At 36.7% G+C, this 20895-nt stretch overlaps 1 pseudogene; it reads left to right on the top strand.

Annotated features, from left to right (window-relative positions):
- Positions 1–19707, top strand: part of LOC113260636 (S-formylglutathione hydrolase-like) — a 32275-nt pseudogene extending 12568 nt beyond the window's left edge.
- The last annotated feature ends 1188 nt before the right edge of the window (positions 19708–20895 follow it).

Raw genomic sequence — 20895 nt, 5'->3', positions numbered from 1 at the left:
CTCCCATATTGGTCGAACAAAGCATTAGAGATCTTAAATGTTACCAATTTAGAAACAATCCAGAGGTTCTAAGGAAACTTCTTGACTCTTCTGTCTCTTTTCCAAGAAACCTGTTCATTCTTTTAACCAACTGAATTTGACCCTGGGAATACAGTAATGAGCCCTATCAGGGAGCTCACAGTCTGGGTGGGGAGATGAGTGAATACATCAAAAATTAAGATAGCAGGGATAAGTGTGAGAGAGGCATGTTTAGAGCACTTTGGGGGAGCACTCTAGGCACTTACGGGGGGTCCAGCAATGGGGAGGACATTATGAGATGACTCCCCAGAGAGGGTAGCATTTGAGCTACCTAGGTAGGTGAGAAGGCAGGGAGAAAAGCAAAGGTCGCAGGAAGCAGCCTCTCCAAGAGGTGAGGATATGAGAGAAATGTGCTATTTCCCTTCTTGCCTAATTCATTTCTGCCTCCCACCTTTCTGTCAATGGTGAAAGAGAGTAAGAAGATAAGAATTCAAAGGAGGAGGTGAAAAGATATATAAAAAACAACAATTGCAGATCACATTGCCATCTGTGGGACAAGTTGGCTACCTGACAACAGATGTCTAGCATTTCCCTCCTTAGTAACTAGTGGAATTAGCCAAGAAATGGAGAAACAACTGCATTCATATAAGAAACTAGCAAGGGTGCCATCCAAATGCTAGAATTTCTGTTAATTACAGGGCACACAAGACCTGTTTAAAGATTTTATCAGGATTGACTTGCAAATCATTTGCCTTAGAAATTAGTGTCTTCTGAACGTTAAGAAGGCATTGCTGTAGCATTCGAGCCTTCCAAAAATTAAGAAGAAGAATTATAAACATACATTAATTTATATGGTTCGGGGCTTGAGTTGGAAATGGACCATCAGATCATAGGAAAACCCTCCTCCTGGAAGGCCTTTGGCAGCAGCTGCTCACAGACTTTGATGGTGTAGGTGTTGGAGGGGAGTCCAGCACGGTTCAAGAGTTGCTACTCTGAGAGTTCTGAGCCATGGGAGCTGTTATCAAGTCACTGGCTGTTAGCAATGGTGACACTGGAAAACTTTTGCCAAGTCTCCGGCCACTAACTGTTCAGAGTGCTAAAATAGGGGTGGGCGATGTGAGGAATAGTCTCCGGTGAGTGACACAACATATGCATGGGTTTCCGTAGCTTAGGCCACACCAGCAGTGAGATCCAGCCATACAGGATGAGGTACTTGGTGTGTAAGTTTTGAGAGATACAGATGAGAAACTTCCCAGAAATGAGATTTACCTGCCAGGACTGCCCGCTACCCCGGATCCCTCTGCACTCCATTTGGGTTACTGGATCAAGGACCTAGAGATCAACCTTAGTTGGGGAAAATGGAGGGTCCAAGCACCCAGTTTCTCAGAGATATTCCAGGTGCTTATCAAAGGAATGAATAAACAGAAGATATTTCTTTCACCAAAAGTAGAAGGAAAAAAAAAACCCAGACCTTAAGAAATATCCTTTTCAAAACAAATTATTGCAGAAAAAATAAAGGTTTTTATTATATAAGTAACAATTTTATTATATAAGTAGCAAATATTCACAATGTTTAAAGTTTAGGGATAGAACTTCATTGTTGGTATATTTATGTGTATGTGGGAGGTGCTGTGCATTTTTTACTTTTTCTTTTTTCTTTCTTCTCCATTTTTTCTCTTCTACTGGACAGGGAGACTTTCTCCCTTCTTACCCTTTGGGACTTACTAAGGAGTCAAGGCACATCGTTACGTTCTCGACCCTTGCCTCCAGAGCAGGTGGGCACATGAGCAGGATCAGCCAATCAGAGGCTCCTAACCAGGAATTTGAGTCTTGAGTGAGTCAAACAAAAGCCAAAGGTAATTTAGAATGTTGTTCACTGTCAAGGCGCATGGTGGCAGCAGAGTCCAGGGCAGAAGTGCTCCTGCCAAGGTGTCACCAGAGCCCAATGACTCCTTGGCTCTTGCTTTGATATAGTGCCTCCTGCCTTTCTTTGATTTTTACCCATTTTTCAGGTTTGATTCTCTAGGCTTCCTGTTGATTCTGTGCGCGTCATAATAGTCTTCCAGTAATTCCTTTTCCCCCTAAATTAGGCAGAGGTGGTATTCATTGGTGGATCAGGAAATTTTTTATTTTTTTATTTATTTTTTTAAGTTTTGCCTGATAAAGAGGTACTTTTGCACTCTCTCGTGGGCATTTAGAGTTTTCATAGATATAAAAATGTGAAAACTTCTTGTCATAACCCATGAAGGTTCAGTGTTGGGATCTCCCCCAAGGTTGTGTCCTACTGGTTGATGCTCAGCTACCCTGCATTGTTCATGCCTGTCCCGATAGATGTCTGGCTCCCCCAAACAGGTAATCTAGATCACAGATCATCTGCTTTCTCAACATACTCCTTGGTATCAACCACCTTCTGCATTCTTAGTTGATGCTGTATTCCTCTTAACTGATCAAAAACCCTAGTTTTGTTTAATTTTTTTTTTTTAAATCATCATGACTTAAATGGTAGGCCCTCTGGTATACCGTACTCAATCAGGTTAAAGTATGATCTAATTAATGGTGTGGAACAAGCAGGTCCAAATTTTCTTTTTGACTATCAGCCAATTGTACCTCTCACACATGGGTGTCATAAAAGCTTTAGCAAGAACTTCTCATGGCTCAAAGAGAGATATGCCTGATTTATGATTTCTTGATAGCACTTAACATATTATTTGGATTTAGAGATAACTCTAGACACATTAATCAAGCAAGCTGTTTGCAAATCTTTCTTCTCAGCTGTTACTGGTGCCAGATTGTCTAACAAATAGAGGCACAAGCAGATGTAATTTGTGACTGGTGGTGGCCATTCTCTGTCATGCAACAGGCCAGCTGGTAGCACAATCCACAGTACAGTCTATGGCTGAGCTCACAGACGCCTCGTACACATGGAAAGTGCTTAAATATCATACTTATAAAATAATAAAAGCTATTGTAGGAAATTGATTTAAACATTTGCCCACAAACTTGATAGCTGAAAAATAGTGTTTTAGGTTATGTTGTGGATTATAACATGTATTCACATAATCAGATCATGTAAAGTAGAACTTTCCTTAGATGATTAAAAAATACATATGTATTGCATGTCAACTATACTTCAATAAAAAAATATATGTAGCTGTGGTAATTGAAAAATAGAACTTTGGCAAAAGAATCAACAGGGTATGTTTTATTGACAGTCCAGAGGCACAACAGTACTAATATGTGGGTAGACACATGCATATATATGTGTGTATATATGCACATATGCATAACATACATATGCACATATGCATAACATACATATATATACACACGCGCATAGTTGGTATATGATAAAATTATAACAATTTTGTGAATAAAAAGGAAAAATTATTCTTTTTTTTTTTTTTAAGATTTTATTTATTTATTCAACAGAGATAGAGACAGCCAGCGAGAGAGGGAACACAAGCAGGGGGAGTGGGAGAGGAAGAAGCAGGCTCATAGCGAAAGAGCCTGATGTGGGGCTCGATCCCAGGTCGCCGGGATCACGCCCTGAGCCGAAGGCAGACGCTTAACCGCTGTGCCACCCAGGTGCCCCAAAATTTATTCATTTTATTTATTGATAGAGAGCGAGAGAGAGAGAAAGAGAGTGCTCAAGCAGGGCGAGCAGCAGGCAGAGGGAGAAACAGGCTCCCCACTGAGCAGGTAGCCTGATGTAGGACTTGATCCCAGGACCCTGAGATCATGACCTGAGCAGAAGGCAGCCGTTTAACTAACAGAGCCACCTAGGCCCCTAAAAAGGAAAATTTAAACGTTGTATGAGGATGTTTTCTTAATTATTTAGGAAAGAAATCTTCACATCATGTACATAAGTTAATTTCACATGAATTTAAATAACAAAAAGCCAAACTATGTAATAGCTGGAGAAAATGTAGATAAATCTAAATGCTCTTAGCATGGGAATAGATTTTCTAAGGGTAAAAGCAATCTAAGGAATAAAAAAAAGCAATAAATTTGACTTCACAAAAATTAAAGTATTTTCTATTATAAAAAACACATCATTAAGGAGAAAACACCAAATTATTGAAATTCAAATTGTCCAGTAGATAGTACCTCTCTACCCTGCCCAACTTCTGAACCTATTGGAGAATAAAAGAGATCATCAGTCAATAGGGGCCAAAATATCACCTTTCTTATTGTTAAGCTTGTGTTGGAAAACGTTGCTAGACAGTGATGGGCAGTGTACTGGTATAAAGTCCCTGAGTTAGGCAGTTGTACCCATCCACTCACAGACAACCTTCAACCAACCTAGGCCTTTACATATGGGGCCTGCCCCTCTCAAACTCACAACATGAAGGAGCAGAACAGAATTTGTTCTTCTTGTCTCACTGGAGGGGAAGTTTCCTCCCAAACTCATCAATGGGATCATGATGCTTCTCCCTCGGGAAAGAGTGGTAACAAGGTCAGAAAATATCTAGGAACCTTATGCAAATAGAGTTCACACATAGATATCAGGAATGAGGTAGAACCATGTTCTACCTAAGAGAAATTAAGGGTAAATATTTGTCACTGACATTATAACTGATTACTAACTCTAGTACATAAAGAGCTTATATCAACTATGTAAAATAAGAAAAAAGTTCCAACAGGTGATTCAACAAAAGACATAAAAAATTCACAGGCTTTTCTGTCATGGTTGCGGATATAAAACCACAAACTCAGATATTTTTGTCATATGGGCTTGGATCCTGGCTGCCTTACCTTGGGGGAATAATTTAATCTGTTTCCTCATCTCTAAAATATTACAATAATACCTACCTTGTATGGATGTTTTGATAAGGAAATACACTTATCCCGTGCTTAAAGATTTTACATTATTCCTGAAAACCCTGTCATTAAGTGAATGACCATTATTTTTAAAAATCCATTAATTTCAATGGGAATATTCTATTCCAACTAGGCAGTTGCCCGCAGTGAGTACATATGAGACACATCTTTCTTTATAGCATTGATATTATGGAATTTAGGCCCTAATAATCCACAATATGTGGTGTGTGGCAGGGCTAGGGTTTGAAGGAAGCTACGAAACAACATAGAAAATACTTACCAATACAATGTCTAAGGCTCCTGAAAAGGTCAAACTTTTCAACCATTTTAGAAGTATCAATTGATATATTAAAAATGTACTAATTGATATATTAATTAAGAAGTATACTAAGTGTAATTTGAGATTAAAAAGAGAGAGAAACAACTGAAATAGGGCAATGAACTTTTCTTTGAACCAAAATGCAAAATCCGCACTGAAAATGTTAATTATGAGCTTTAATGCATCAAATAATATAATGGTAAAATACGTAAAGAAAAAAGCCCAGTGGAGATTGTAGAAAATTTTAGCATCTGTTTTTCATGAGAAACCAAGTGGTCAAAAAGTAATTGACAGTATGTAGAGGATTTGAGAAATATAACAGGATTGTGAATTTTGAATTCTATAATGTGCAAGTATAGACTAACTCTTTTCGTAGCCGCTGAGGACATTTATTAAAATTAATCCTAAAATAACACTCAAAGAATAATTCAATAAACTTTAAAAATAAGAAATATATTATTTCTAAAGTAAAAGAATGCTCTCCTACGTTATTCTTGGGTTAACGGCACTAGGATATTTAGGATAATCTTGATGGCAGTGATAACCTTAATATGTCAAGAGTGCTTATAAAATAAGTAGAGAAATCATAAATTATTCTGTTTTTCAAAAGGGGTAAGAGACATGAATTCTATGAAATTCACAAAAATCAAGTAGGTCATAAACCTATAAAAAGTTTGAAAATACTTAATCGAAGACAGAATTTTTTAAAAGTTATATTTTGTACTTACTTTGAAGCAAATGATACTTTCCAGTATATATAAATCAAAGGGAAAAAAGAGTGTAAATTAGTACTTCCTTTCTTGGGACCAATTTAAAAGTAATACTTTAAAAATATAGATTTATTTTAAAACAGATGTTCTACTTCTGGGAATTTGTCCTGTGGAGACAATTAAGTATGTGACTCTATAAGTAAGGAGTTAGGCACTAGGATGTTCATGACAGTGTTATTTATGAGAATAAGAAATTGGAAATAACCCAAATTTCAGACAACATGTTATTGGTTAATTAAATTATGATACAGTTACAGCCATAAAAAAATTGTTGTTGAAATATGACATGTTAATTTGTTTATAATACATGTTCATTTAAAAAACCTACTTACTAAACTCTTGTAGGATATATTCCATTTTTGTTAAATATGTGAGTATAAAACATGGCTGTGCACTAAAATGTTCATAGTGATTTTATCTGTAATTATGGATGATTTTAAATTTCTTCCATTTGCTTAACTTTTTTTTTCTCATTCTACAATACACGTGTGATGAAAAAATAGTATCTGTTAATAGTTTTAAGAAGTCATGTCACGAATTTTTAATGCATCTAGAAATTGGTTCTTCAAGTTAGCAGTGCCATCTGCTGATCATGTTGGGAGTGTTTCCTCAGAACAAAAAAAATTCGAGAACATAGGAAAGTCAATAATTATCAGAATCAAACATAATAACATATTTAAGAAAAGAAAGGAATATATAAGATATCTTGTGAAATTCATTTAGTTTAACTTATGTATGGTGCCATTAGAATGGTTTTCAAAATCTGAATTGGACTCTATCGTTTTTTTATCCCTTTGTTTTACATATAGCTCTATCATCTTCAATTTATAGCTATCCCTTTTCGTAGAAGTAATCCAAGAGAATATGAATTAGGCAAATATAGCTTTTATCCAGCAAATTATAATGAATTCCAAGGCTCAAGCCAAAGTCATAAATGGGAAAATGAATCAGGTCAGAAGTTGGGGTAAAAATAAACAAGGAACAAATAAGGGAAAATTGTTTAGGACAATGGTAGTGAAAAATAATGTGTTGATGGACCTCTTTTATATGAAGGAGTGAGTATCTGTCACAAAGATAAGTCTAATATGATAGCCTATAGGAAACAATAAGGAACATATAACCTACGTTTTCCTGATTTGTCCAAGAGGATTTAATAAAAGATTTGTCAAATGTATTCACACTTCTGGATACATTGCATTTACAGTAATCCCCAAGTATCCGTCCTGTCAAAAAAAAAAAAAAAAAAATGGAGTCTAGATAACCTGATAGTACTTTTTCACAATAAACCCATATTCAACTAATGCTTCATCTTCGCAGTTGCACACTACCTTTTTAATCACCGTCCTATAACACTATTTAGGCTCAAAATCAGAATTGCTAGAATTATCTTACCTAATCCATCTTTCATGTTGAGAAAACTTCGACAGTATTTTCCCACTTGCAATACCTATGCCCCTGTCCCACGTCCCCTTGATATCTCAAAGGTGCTTGGCAGTGATTCTGGTATCTCCAAAGAAATTTCTCTTTGAGCAGAGGCCTGAAGACTTCACCATGTCTTTTACTGAAAAGCATCTTGTGCAGCATTGTGGGATGTTTTTGCTTTAAAAAATACACATTCTTTTCAAAGTTACTTTTAACCAACTTGATGATGATATACTAAAATTCATCACTTAAAATTGGTGGAATCTGGAGAACCCAAAGCAAAGGCAGTGGTATAAATTCAAATCCCCCGACATAGCCTCTTTAAAAAAAGTCAGAACTATAAGGACAAATAAAACTATGCATAACTTTTTAGTAGAGGCCCAAAGTTCAAATTATGTGTAAAATTAGAAAAATAAAAACAAAAGACCAGTGAACTCTATCTCATACTCCTAACAGAAGTGCTATTTGAGAGCAATAGCAGCCCATTAAAAACTGCTTGAGAGAAAAAGTGAACTATCAGTGGACCTAAGATTGATCTAAAAATCACTTCCAGAGAAAGAAAATCAACCCTAAGTGTAAAAATGCTGAAGAAAAGTAGTGACCTCATGAAAGGGGCTTAAAAATGTACAGAGGATGTAAGGAAGCAATTGGAAAAGAGTAAATTTTGGGGGAGATAAGGGTTTAAAAGATGAGAGAGACCTGTCTTGGAAAATTCAGAGTGAATGAGAAAAAGAAGCAAAAGAGGGAAGTTTAAAATCCTGGAAGACAAAAGGAAATAAAAATGTCAAAGAGCACACATTTTTCTTTACTCCGTACAGAAAAACAAGCACCATCTAGGAAGAAGTTACACTTTGCTATACTGACAGAAGAAGGTGTTTTTGAATTAAGAATCTCATAAGGCTGGCTGGCACAGTCGGTGGAGCATGGGACTCTTGATCTCGGGGTTGTGAGCTCAAGCCCCATGTTGTGTGTAGAGATGACTTAAAAATAAAATCTTAAAAAAAAAAAATCTCATAAACTACCCCAAGCAGGGATACAGTCTTTGTACAAATTACTTTTAAAAGAAAACAAAAATGAAAATAGGGTTTAGCTGACGACCTTTTCCTCAAACAGAAAAAAAACAAAGCAGAAGGAAACTATAACACAATGTTCCAAGCTGAATTAAATATTCTGAAACCAGCATTTGGGAATTAAAGCAAAGCAAAACAAAACAAAAAAAACCAGGTTGCATCAAAAGTCCAGGAGCCAAGAATAGGAAGAAACAAAATGGGAGTTGATTGAACTGGAGGGGGAGGGGATCATATAAAAAATAAAGACTAAATTATGGAGAACCCAATGAAGAAAAGATATGAGTGAACACTTAATAAAGTGCAATGAATGATAGTTAGAAAACAACCATGGAAATGAAAAATAAAGAAGAGATTTTTTAAAGGCCAAAGAAAAGTGATTGAGATGGTATTCAGGCAAAGAAGAACTAACTTAGGTATAATTGCAGTTTCAGGAGGAGGAAAAACAGAACTAATACTTAAAAGTGTAATCTAAGTAGACTTTCTGGAAATAAACCAGACCTGTATTTACATATTGAAAGGGCCCAACAGGTACAAGGGAAAACTGTCCCACAATGGAAAATGTGGTGATATACCCTATGAGACCAGTGAGTCTGAAACTATTAGATTTTGAAAATGAGAGAAAAGATTCTCAAGGCCACCAAGTTAAAAAAAAAAAAAATCAAATAAGTTGCAAGGACAAGATAATTAGACCAGCATCAAATTTCTTAGAGAAACATATATAAAGCAAGGCATCAATTGGAAGCATTTTCAAACAGCTCAAAGAAAGGAGGTGTGAACGAAGAACCATATAAAGGCAAACTGTCTTTCATGTATCCATGCTAACATGCTAGAGAGTAGGACATTCTATGCTCAACAGCCTTTCTTGAGAAATCTATTAGAGCAAGAGCTTCTTCTAACCAAAGATATGACTGGTGAAAGTTTAGCAAAAAAAGACTAATGGCACACATTTAAAATGTTTGGTTGTAGATCTAAGTAAGACCAAACCAAAAACGAGGACAAGGGTGGTAGAAGAATATGTTATTCTTTCATGAATATAAACAATGCAACTAAAATATGAGAGGAAAAGGGGCAGCAAAAGAGGAAGGTGGAATGATTTCATTCTTTTTAAAATATAGGTAATAGGGGAGAGTAAATGGATATCAGAAAAAACTAATAAAATATTGAGTACAAGGTTGAAGAAGAAAGGACTAAGCATTAAAAAAGATATAAGGAAAAGGGGGCGCCTGGGTGGCACAGCAGTTAAGCGTCTGCCTTCGGCTCAGGGCGTGATCCCGGCGTTCTGGGATCGAGCCCCACATCAGGCTCCTCCGCTATGAGCCTGCTTCTTCCTCTCCCACTCCCCCTGCTTGTGTTCCCTCTCTCGCTGGCTGTCTCTATCTCTGTTGAATAAATAAATAAAATCTTAAAAAAAAAAAATATAAGGAAAAGGATAACACAGATTTTAAAAGGCGAAAGAGTGAAGAAAAGATACAATGTATAGAAAAAGAACTCAGCAAATATGTATTGTAATTATAAAATAATAGGATAGACTTGAGACAACAAATACCAAACTGATAATGAGATCTCAAGGATATATAAAGCTTCAAACTCTGATAATAGAGTAGACCTCCTCAAGGGCACATGGCAGTCACAAAAATTGATCACATATCATGTCATGAGGAAAATATCAATCAGCACCATGAAGTGGAAATATTATGCATTATCTTATCACAAAGCCAAAAAATAAAAATTATTGACAACGAAAGTCCAACTGGAAATTTAAAAGCCTTCCATTCAACAACTCTTACTTAATAGCTGATGGGGGAATACAAACTGAAATTACAGAATTTTTGAAAACTAATGATAATGAAAATACTATATATCAGAATCTATTGGATATATTTAAAGTACTGATCAGAGGAAACTTCATAGTCTTAAACATTTTTGTGAATAAAAATGAAAGAATGAAAATAAATGAACCAGATTCCCAGATCAAAATATAAGGGGGAAAAAAAGAAAAAAAAAGATAAATAATACAAACCAAAGAAAGAAATAAGCAAGGAATTAATAAAGATAAAAATCAGAAATTGTTGAGGTTCAGAAGAGAAAGCAGTAGGTCTCATTCATAAATGAAATCCCCATTTTGCAGCAAAATAAAATAGACAAAATAGTACTAATTTAATCAAGAAAAAAGAAAGTTAAAAATACAAAATAAGAAGTTGAGTGAAAACAAACTGAAGCAGAAAGCATTTAAAAATCACAAGGGTCTGCTTTATAGATGTCTATACAAATAAACTTATAAAATCTTGAGAAAATGGGTAATTTCCTAAGAAAATTGTATTTGTTTCCTAGGGCCGCCATAACTAAGTACCACAAATGGGTGTTTTAAGACGAATTCTCATTGTGTTCTTGGTTCACTTTTGTTGCAACAAGAATGAAAAGCATACCATGGTCCACTCCTTTCCCTTTCCTTTTGTGTGTATCTCTCCATAAGTTCTTAAGGAAAAATGTCTTCTTAATTTATCATTTTATACTTGCAAACCGAGCTTGATGTCTTTGCTTCTCAAATGCAGTGCATTTCCACCTCTGAATTTCCCCCTTAGTCAATAATGCCCATTGGTCAATGAAATTATCGTAATGTTCTAATCTCAAATATATTCTGCTAATAATGGATGGGAACGGATGAAATAGAGATGGTATTAAAACGTGTAAGGTTTTATTGCATTCTAATGACATTTTTGGAAATGTTTAGGAAGTTGTATGAAAATCTATGCTGAAGTTTAAGGCGCAACAGAAGTAGGTTAAAAGCCTCATGAAGAGTAATGAGAGGTGGGATAGTTTCTGGTTACAGAGTCACATAATGACAACTGCAACACAGATGAAGTGACTGTTGGTACCTTCGAGTGTATTCCTTCAGACATAATGTGTGCATATACACAACATATAAACATACGCACAATACATACATCCACCTTCATTTCTAAAAATGGGGGAGAATACTGTTCCTACTTATTACTTTGTCTTTATTTTTTAACTGCCACAGTGTCTTATAATTTGTAACTTTTACTTGATATTTTATGGACTTGTAACCAGCAAATGAATATTTTAAAGAAACAATTTTAATTCCTAAAAAAACACACGTTTTTAATTCCTGAATATTATTACATTTTATGACCATTGAGTTTATATCATACATCTCTTATTGGACATTTAGTTTAGTTTTTAAAATGCTTCAGTATTATTTAAAAAAAAGGCTTTCATGAAAGAATTATTCTCTTAGGATTAGTTCTAAAAATAAATGTTCTTTTGTAATGTTTCCAGTATTATAATTGAAAATGAGTCACAAAATTACTGTGAAGTAAAAAAGCACAAAAGTGTTACATTTGCTAGATAAACCCAAGAGCTTATGAAAACATCAAGACAATACACAAAGTTCTCGTAATCTGAGAATAAGGAAAGCACAAATACTCGTTATTATGAAGGATAATACCTCATACTTCCATACTACCACAAAGGAAAAAATTGTTTACATAAGAGATAAAAAGAGACAAAATAAATAAAGTAAGCGACTCTAACTCAAACAGATAGACCGTAGATGAACAAAAAGATAGAAATAATCGCCTCATGTGGAGGTATGGCGGTGGCAGATGAGGAAGGAATTGAGAGACTCTTTGCTTAACATTAAAGGGATTTTCCAGAAGAACTACGATAACAGGGGGAGATAAACATATTAAAAAGTCATGTAGGGGCGCCTGAGTGGCTTAGTCAGTTAAGCGTCCGACTCTTGATTTCGGTTCGGGTCATGATCTTAGGGTCCTGGGATCGAGCCCCATGTTGGGCTCTGAGCTCCGTGGGGAGTCTGCTTGGGATTCTCTCTCTCCCTCTGCTCCTCCCATACTTGCACTCTCTCACTGTCTCTCTCTAAAATAAATAAATCTTTAAAAAAGAAAGTTATGTAGAAGATAACTCAATTGTAGATGATTGTCTAAAACCGCAGGATGAGGCCTGAAGTACAGGATATCTCAGAGTAGATCATAGCCAAGGTAAAAAAAACACCGAAACTAAAGGTTCTGGAAACTAGAAGGTTTCCTCCTGCAGCCACCCGAATGTCCAACTGTACATAGGATATAACTCTCACAGACAAGGGCAATATCAAAATATACTTCTAGTGTCCACCGACGACAGCACTGATATTTGCTGATGGTATTTGCTGCCAAGTTAACATTTTTTACAGAACTCCACTTAGCTGATGTGTAAGTTTAGAGTTCCGGGCTGCTCTTTAAGATGTGCCATTGATGGGAACTGTCATGCCTAACGGCACATGACAACACCATCACCCCTTATCAAGGGGCCTTTTCTAATAACAGAGTTGCAATTATTATTATATCACCACAATTTCTTTTTTAAACGATTTTATTTATTTATTTGAGAGAGAGTCAGAGACAGAGCATGAGCCAGGGAAGAGGCAGAATAAGAGGGAGAGGGACAAGCAGACTCACTGCTGAGCATGGAGCCTGATGCAGGCTTGATCCAAGGACCCTAAGATCATGACCTGAGCTGAAGTCAGACATTTAACTGACTGAGCCACCTAGGCTCCCCTCGGCACAATTTCTTACTAGAAGTTTGTGGTGATACAAATGAAAAATCTCTATGAAGTGTGAACATAAGCATATTAGTGTTTATTGACACCATCTATTACTATTGTTTCAGTTTGACTTTTTGCAGGTGGAAGGAGACAGATAATGCATTTGGCCTTGACCTACCAAGCTACTGTCATAAAGGTTGAATACAAAACTATCCAAAAGGGAATACCAGGCCCCCAAATCTGAACATTCATACTTCCCTCAAAGGTCTGGGACTAGAAGGCACTGGATTTTCTCTTTCTCAGTTAAGCACATGAGCCACTGGAGGGCAGCAGAGACAGAATTTTAACACCAAGGTCATTTAACAGTCATTGACCGATTGATGGATTTATTCATTTAGCACGTAATGAGTGCCTACTATGTGCAAGGCATTCACCTTTTTATTATGACCAAAGCCATATGTAAACTATTTCATTAATTATTTCTATTGTGAAAGAACATTTCACGGACATTTCTATCTGAATCCCTGCTGTGTCTAGTATAGACTGAAATCTACATATTTTTGCATAGTACAACTGAGAAGTCAGCATGAAACTTACAGAGTACCCATATTTACTAATTTCTCTCTTGAACAATGTTACTATCTTTTCTGTTCATTCCTGTGTATAAAATGTTTATTGGTTTTCTTTTGACCTTTTTGTCAAACTTTAGGAAAATATAGAGGAGTGAAAATGAAAATAAAATTCAACCATAGGCAACTGTCATTAGTGTTTTGATCTAATTCCTCCCAGTCAAATATATGTAGATGTATGTTAATTTAGTTTACAGATTTGATCTTGGGAATCTATAGCTATCGCTTAAAATTATGCTATCGCACTGGGGTGCCATATCCATATCAGTAAGTATTTAAAGAAAAAATACCAATGAAATAAAACTTTTTCAGAAGTTCTGCATTTTTATGTTACACTGTGCAGACCAAAACAATTTATTCAGACGGAGTTCTCATCTCTCTACTAAGAGCACATTTATTTCTCTAGATTGGTTCATTTTACTTTCTACCCTCCTTTCAAAAAAAAAGAAAGAAAAAAGATAGAAGTTGATTTTGGAGATGCCTTGTATTTTGATCCATCATAAAACATAAAGCAAGAAGAAGCCACTTAATATTCTCAGTAGGAAAGATTGGGCATTATTGATTTCAGGATAAAACATTTTCATGATAAATTAGAACTAAAATATATGAGGGGGGGGGGAAGAGAATATGCTTAAGTATGTGCATTTACCACCAGATGTCTCAGTTCATGTAGTCAAGTAGTGAGGGTGAAGATAATTTTCCTTACCTCACATGCTTGCCACTGTAAAATGACCTTACCAAGATGCATGGGAAGAATGCATAGTTCAGCTTTCTACTTACTCATTTAGCAAATTATTATGACTAAGATGTGCCCAGGCTGTATTTCACATCATGAGATTTCCAGAGCAAACAAGGCATAGTGCCTGTCCTTGAGGGGTATACAGTCTAGCAGGAGTGAGACAAGTAGATCTCTTGCTGTGGTAAGGGCTGCCGGGTATAGGGCCCAGAGTGATATATGGTTCATGAGAAGTCCACCTGTGCCTATCTAGCTCAGTAGCAGAGCATTTGACTGCTTAAGAGGCTCACCTGACCACACTTTAGTCCTTGAAGAAGTTTTAGCCGAGGAGATGTTTAGGCTAGAAACTAAAGGTCAGGGGAAAAGAATTGGATAAGGAAAGGAGGAAAAGCATTTGGCGGGGGGGAAACAGCATGCAAAGGCCGGACTTGTTCTGTGAATGGTTAGCAGTTCATTATGGCCAGAGAGCAAGGTGGAACAGCAAGGCAGGAGAGGTAAGCAAGAGTCAAACCATAAAGGTCTTTGTAAACTGTTATTAGGGAGTTTGAACTTTATCATGCAATTTAATTTTTAATGTTAACAAAGTGAATTCTGGCTCGTGTGTGGAAAATGGATTCAGGTAGGAAATACCAGAGGATGGAGGTCCATTTACATCTACAAGATGATGAATAAGTTTTATTATAAATTATAAGAAAATTATTGGTTCATTCCAGAAACTAATATAGAATCTAGACATAGCAGGTGTTCGATGTATGTTGAATAGTGACTGAAAGGATGAATAGATCTGTAAATAATTTAACATCCATACTTGGACTTCCTGAAGAAGACAATTGGCCTATTCTTATTACATCTACAACAGTTTCAATATCACTCTAATACCACTTATTTCTATTTCTTAATCAGTATCACTGACTTGGGGTTGTCCACATTGAAAAACTCTATTACCACTGTCAAGAATTGGAAAAGTGATTTTTTAAAAAGATATTTGAGAGGGAGAGAGAGAGAACATGTGCGTGCGTGTTGGGGGGGGGTGGGAGGCAGAGGCAGAGGGACAGAGAGAATCTCAAGCAGACTCCCCGCTGAGCGTGGAGCCTGATGTGGGGCTCCATCCCATGACCCAGAGACTATGACCTGAGCAGAAATCAAGAGTTGGATGCTTAACCAACTGAGCCACCCAGGTGCCCTGGAAAGGTCTGATTTTTATCTAAGAGTATGCTTCAGTATCCTACAGGAAGAATCTATTTCCTTTGTTGGATTTCTTTTTCTGGTGTTACTGCTTCAGTCTGTCGGCTTCCCTTGGGGAATTTACTTTGGCAATCTAGTCGTTTGTTAAGTGTTTATCCATAAAATGGATAAGACTCCATGAAAATTCACCCCATTGTATAGTTCAGATGATAAAATGAGATTTGCATAGCTTAAAGGAATATTATCACACCGATTGTGCATATAATACATAAAATATTGTTTCCTCAGGCACCAGTGAGCCTTAGGATCAGAGGGAGAATCAGAAGGGAAATGTCTGATCATAACAGAATATTCATGTAGCACTGTGTTTCTTGAGTAACAAGCGTCTTCTTTGTCTGCTGTTTGTTAAGAAACAAGCTAGGAGGAATGGAAATTCTTTTTCCAATTTCTTTTCTTTAAGAAACTTTGATGGAGTAATTTCAAAACTGCCCTGTCTGGGAATAAAATTTTTTAAGCATGGCAAAGTATTATAGGAGCAGATGGTGCTAAAGGACTTATTAAATATGAAAGAAAATTACATCCAAACAAAAGACAGTAAGTCAAGGAAACACTTGAGTTATCTATAGCTATTAATATTATAATTTGATCATTTGATATCTGGGATGTTCACTTGGAACTGCTTAAATGTATTTCAAATTTGTCTTTTGAAAATTGCAAGTTAATTGTAATTTGTTGTCAGAAAAATAGAAAGGAAAACAAACTTAGTAATAGCATTCCTTCAGGAGTTTTTAAAGATGCAAAAAATAGTTTTCACATATAGTCATCAAAAGCACATGATATTTCCAAGACCCAGATGGCTTGAGTAAAAATATTAATTTTCTAAGCCAAAAGGAAAAAAAACTTACAGAGATGGAATATTTTGCCTTTTATACTTAAATTCATTCAAAGATATTCCATCATTTTAATCACACAAAAATATATTTGAAAGAGCCTTCAAACAATTGCAACTCCCCCCACCCCACCCCCACCCTGCTGGGATAAGTCGATGTTATTCTCCCTACTTACATATGCAGAAAGTAGCAATTAACATTCGTGGATCAAGGAATGTAGGTGATTCTGAGTTTCACAAGGATAAATTAATGCAGGTGATAATTATGGGGTGGTGAGAAACACCCAAAATTAATTCTTTAGGGGTGAATGGTGGGAAGGAAGTGGATGATTCAGGAGGTAGAAGGATTGTTGAAGATAATAACTTTATTTTGGACATGTGGAGTTTGAGATGCCCATGGAGAACTGGATGGCTGATCCAGGTTTTAAATGATTAAACAAGTCAAGAGTTTGGGAAAAGGCCTGCGCTGGGAATGGAGATTTGCGTGTCATGAATATCTGGGAGTGGATGTGGTCATTCAAGGAGAGTGTGTAGAGTATGAAAATATGAGGCCAAGACAGGAATATGCATCAGGAAAGCTTTTAAATGGTGGAAGGAGAGGGCAGAGGCTAGAAGCCTAAAAAGAGAAAGCAGATGATCACAGGATGAGCAGTTTCCGTTACCTACTGACATGAATGGCAAGTATTTACCAAATAAACTTGGGCATGAACACCATCTTTACAGAAGTGGTGTTCTTTTCTTCCCAGCCTTGCAATGAACGTTCTGAAGTGGAATTTTCTAGCTAATTTCATGTTTAGCATGAAACCAGGATGAATGAAAAGGAAAACAAGGTATGCAGTATAGAGCATAGAATAAGGTTCAGTTTATAATCCAAGCAGCAAGTTCTTGAGGAAAGCCAAAGCTAATGAGGCAGCCAAATGGCAGTGTTGGAGCTATGCCATGGAAATGCCAGTTCTGGTCAGGATGGTGTATCGAAGGGCTAGCAGCTCCTAGTTTCCCTTGTCCAGAGTTCACATTAAAATACTGACAAAAGCCGGGAGATAATGACAATCCAAAACGACGAACAGTGAAAATGAATATTAACAGAGCGTTGCTAGAATCTGGAGGAAATTTTCAGTAAGGTGGATTTATTAAAAAAATGATTTGTGTTCTATACTTTTTTCACTTTGTGAAACAGAGCTGCTCCTGCCACATGATAGTCTGTGGAAACCACTGGAGTTACTGGAAGCCTCAACGTCTTCATCAGTAAACCTTACTTACTAGGATTTGTTTGGATTAAAGAAGCAAATGCATACTAATTGCTTATCAGAGAGCTTGGTGCAAAGGAATAAATAAATAAATAGTCAGTGGTTCCTAAATGGATCTTCTCCCAAGTTGCCAAATATTATTGATTCGAGAGAGAAAAGAATGAGCATTCAAAATAAGAAATGCTGACAGTACAGGTTGACAGCCTGTTGCCAGAATCTGGGAGGAATTTTGACTAAGCACTAGCTTGAATGAAACTCCATTTACAAAACAAGTGGTTTTCTTCCTCATTCTTCACCTCATGAAACAAAGCTATTTATTATCTTCATCACCAACATATAGAACTTACTCTATGCCAAGTACTGTGTGAAGTGTATGAGTCACTTGGTCTCTAGGCATCCTCATCCATCAGCCATGGTCAGGGCATCTGGAATCTATGGAATCACATGCAAATTATGAATTTTTCTGGAGAGGGGATCTATAGCCTTCATAAGCTTCTCAAAGCATTGTGCGCCCTCCTCCTGCCCCCAAAGACTTAGAAACAGTGTCAAGTAGAACCTTCTTATTTTATAGAGAGCCCAGATGGGCTGTCACCCCTCCCCCCCCATCAGGTCTTGTTTGCTTGTATTGATCGCCCAGAGCCTCTATACCATCAAACGTGATCTCTCAGACTGGTGAGAATTATCCTAATTTGTAAGAGAGAAGTATACATATTACTGATTTAATTTTTACTAAAATCTGCTAAATATCTCATTCCTACTTTTGAAAGATGGCCTTATCAAATTCTTTTCCGTTTTCTAATATTTCTCTTTCTTGCCATTTTTATATCTGCCACTTCCTCTAAAATCTAGAATCTTGAGTCTAAAAGGTTCAGTTATCACACTACAATGCCGTTTTATTTGGTTATTTGCTTAGTTTTCTCAGAATTTGGAAGTCTCACATTCAGATGTTTCCAAAAACTCCAGCAGTTCCTAAAACTGAAGCCATTGCTTTAAAATGTGTATGAGAAGGACACAAAAGGAACCAAATGTTCTCTCTCCACCCTATTATAAGACCTTCACTATCCAAAAAATAGAAAACACTTAACGAAATTCAGGAATTGATTTGTCATGTACGTAAAAATGGATAAACACTTGCAGAATAGGAGTGTAAAAATTGTTAAGCCTGCTAACGTCAAGCCTAGAAAATAACAAATATGGAGTGGTTAGCAGAAACAGAATTATAAAATTGAAATATTAAAACTCTTTTGTGTAAATGGCCCCCAAATAATTATTCATGAGCCTGGTGGTTCCAATTCTTACTGTATAGGCACTTTTCAGGCACTGGTTTTTGAAAACTACCACAAGACTTACATTTTTTTAAAAAAAGATTTATTTATTTATTTTAGAGGTGGGGGTGGGGGGGGAGTGGCAGAGGGAGAGAATCTTCAAGCAGACTCCCTGCTGAGCATGGAGCTTGACTCCGGGCTGGATCCCACCGCCCATGAGATCATGACCTAAGCCGAAACCAAGGGTTGGATGCTCAACCAACTGAGCCCCCCAGGAGCCCCAACTACAGAATGTATTCTTATGTAACTGAAGAGCTTCCCCAAGTCATAAATGCCAGTTTTCCAGTGGACCCACAAAGGATGTCTGTTTTTGGCCACTCCATGGGAGTCCCTGAAACTTTGATTTGTGCTTTGAAGAATCTTGGAAAGTAGAAATCTATGTCAGCATTTGCTCCCAATTTGCAACCCAGTGCTCTGTCTTTGGGACGAAAAAGCCTTTAGTGGATATTTGGGGACAGATCAAAGTAAATGGAAAGCTTATGATGCTACCCATCTTGTGAAGTCCTAGCCAGGTGCTCAGTTAGACATAATAATTGATCAAGGAAAAGATAAGCAGTTCCTTCCAGATGGGCTGCCACTGTCTGGTAACTTCATAGCTGCCTGCACAGAAAAGAAAGTCCCTGTTGTTTCTAGGTTACAAAAGGGTTATGATGATAGCAATGGCTTCACTGCAACTTTTATTACTGATCACATCAGACATCATGTAAAATAACCGCGTGCATGAAAAACTTCAGATAAGAGAATTTCTTCAGGACTGTAAAAAAAATGTAATAAACAGAATTGCAGGGAAAAAGGATTTTTAAAACATTGGATTTCATAGTGCTAAACATGCATCATCCATAGTTGAATCACTTTCTGAATAAACATATAAAACCTGAGAAAAGTAATTTTGAATTTCTCATTCTATGACATTAAACATTTTTTTCATAATTTCTCAACGATCATGAAATTTTTCTCATGTATCCATGTAATGATATTGAAATTATAGTTGAAAACTTGCTTCAAAATGGTGCTTTGGTACTAATTTTTTTTTCTGTTTCACAAAATCATATTTATTTCATGAATGTCCTACTCTAATAGTTAACTTCCTGTGCTCTAATCTTTTGCTGTATAGAGTATGGTCTGCGGATCAGCAGCATTAATATCTCCTGAAAGCTTTTTAGAAATGCAGAATCTATGTCAATCCCACCCCAACTGAAGTAGACCTGCCGTTCAATGGAATCCTCTGCACCTGAGGGGATTCCCATGCACAGGAAAGCAGTGGTCCTCGCAGTATGACCTCCAGAACAACCGCTTCAGCTGGGAATTTGTTAGGAATGGAAATCCTCAGACCGCATCTAACCCTACTGAATCAGCAGCTCTCGCAGTCTATGTTTTCTCAAACTCCTGCCGGTTGTGCTCATGATAAATTGACTGCACGATTAAGTCATTCTGTTGCACAATAGAGTCACCTGGGGAACTTGGAAAAGTCTGAATGTCCAGGTTGCAACTCATAGAAGTTAAGTCAGTCTTTGTGGCTGAGACCCAGGCTTTTAAAAATTCCTCAGGCATTTGGGGCGCCTGGGTAGCTTAGTCAGTTGAGCGTCTGACTCTTCTTTTTGGCTGAAGCCGTGATGTCATGGGTTGTGAAATCAAGCCCTGCATGGGGCTCCTCACTCAGCGGCAGTCTGCTCGAGATTCTCTCTCTCTCTGCCCACCCCCATGTGCACATTCGCTAAAATAAGTAAATCTTTTTAAAAGAACTTAAAAAACTCCTCAGGCATTCACATTTGAAAATCCATGTTTTAAAGGAGAATGACTATACAAATTCATTTTTTTGAATAATCAAACTAGCTATAGTTTTCAGAATAACCATGAATTATTTGATGAAATATGTTCTAGCAGAAAATAATTGACTGGC

The sequence above is a fragment of the Ursus arctos genome, unplaced genomic scaffold (assembly GCF_023065955.2).
Source record: "Ursus arctos isolate Adak ecotype North America unplaced genomic scaffold, UrsArc2.0 scaffold_18, whole genome shotgun sequence".
In the NCBI taxonomy this organism is placed as follows: domain Eukaryota; kingdom Metazoa; phylum Chordata; class Mammalia; order Carnivora; family Ursidae; genus Ursus; species Ursus arctos.
This window is presented reverse-complemented; position numbering and strand designations above follow the sequence as displayed.